Raw genomic sequence first — 779 nt, 5'->3', positions numbered from 1 at the left:
GTGCGAGGTAGGATTTCTATCCCTTTTCCTTGTGAGCCTGTTTTCAAAAAGGATTTTGGCTTTGAAAATGTTTTAAAGAAATGGATTTATTTGTGAAAGAAAATGCTTTGAAAACCATGGCTTGTTTAGTCATGGAACCTCATGGCTTGTCCAGTCATGGGACCCACGACTTAAGTAGTTCGTGGGGTCGTATTAACGATTTCAAAATGTTAATGAATGATTTCTTAAGCAAAGAGATCTTGTGAACTGGTAATAGAGTCTATTGCTGTAAGCCTAGATAGGATGCGGAGGGTGCATCCTCAGGGGCAGAACCCGAAACTTGGTCCGGGTAGGCGAGGCACTTGGTTAGGTAAGTAATTTGTACTAATTACTTGCTGAAGCCTGTAAAACGGTTATTTACAGTTACTTTTCCTTTGAGAAAAAGGATGTGAGGTTCCGGCTGTTCTGTCGGGACTGAATGTCTTATTTTATTTACTTATTTATTTATGTATTCCCTCGTACATTTATTATAACGTTTATTTCAAATTATATCCTACTGGGCCTTTCGCTCACGTTTTATGTTTTAAATGTACTAAACCCCTCCCAGGAGATTCTAGGAGCGGTGCACAGTAGCTGGATATTTGCTACGGAGCAGCTGAGTTGTGCTGCTGTTGGAATCAAGTGAGGATTGTGGACATCCTCTTGGACAAATGTAAGGAATTTGAGAAATTCTGTAAACTTATATAATATTTGGATTTACTAGACTGTGGTTGATGTCTGTTGTAATGATTAATTACATG

This window comes from Morus notabilis, unplaced genomic scaffold (genome assembly GCF_000414095.1).
Source record: "Morus notabilis unplaced genomic scaffold, ASM41409v2 Scaffold1545, whole genome shotgun sequence".
In the NCBI taxonomy this organism is placed as follows: Eukaryota; Viridiplantae; Streptophyta; class Magnoliopsida; order Rosales; family Moraceae; genus Morus; species Morus notabilis.
The sequence above is the reverse complement of the archived record's forward strand: the minus strand, read 5'-3'. Positions refer to the sequence as shown.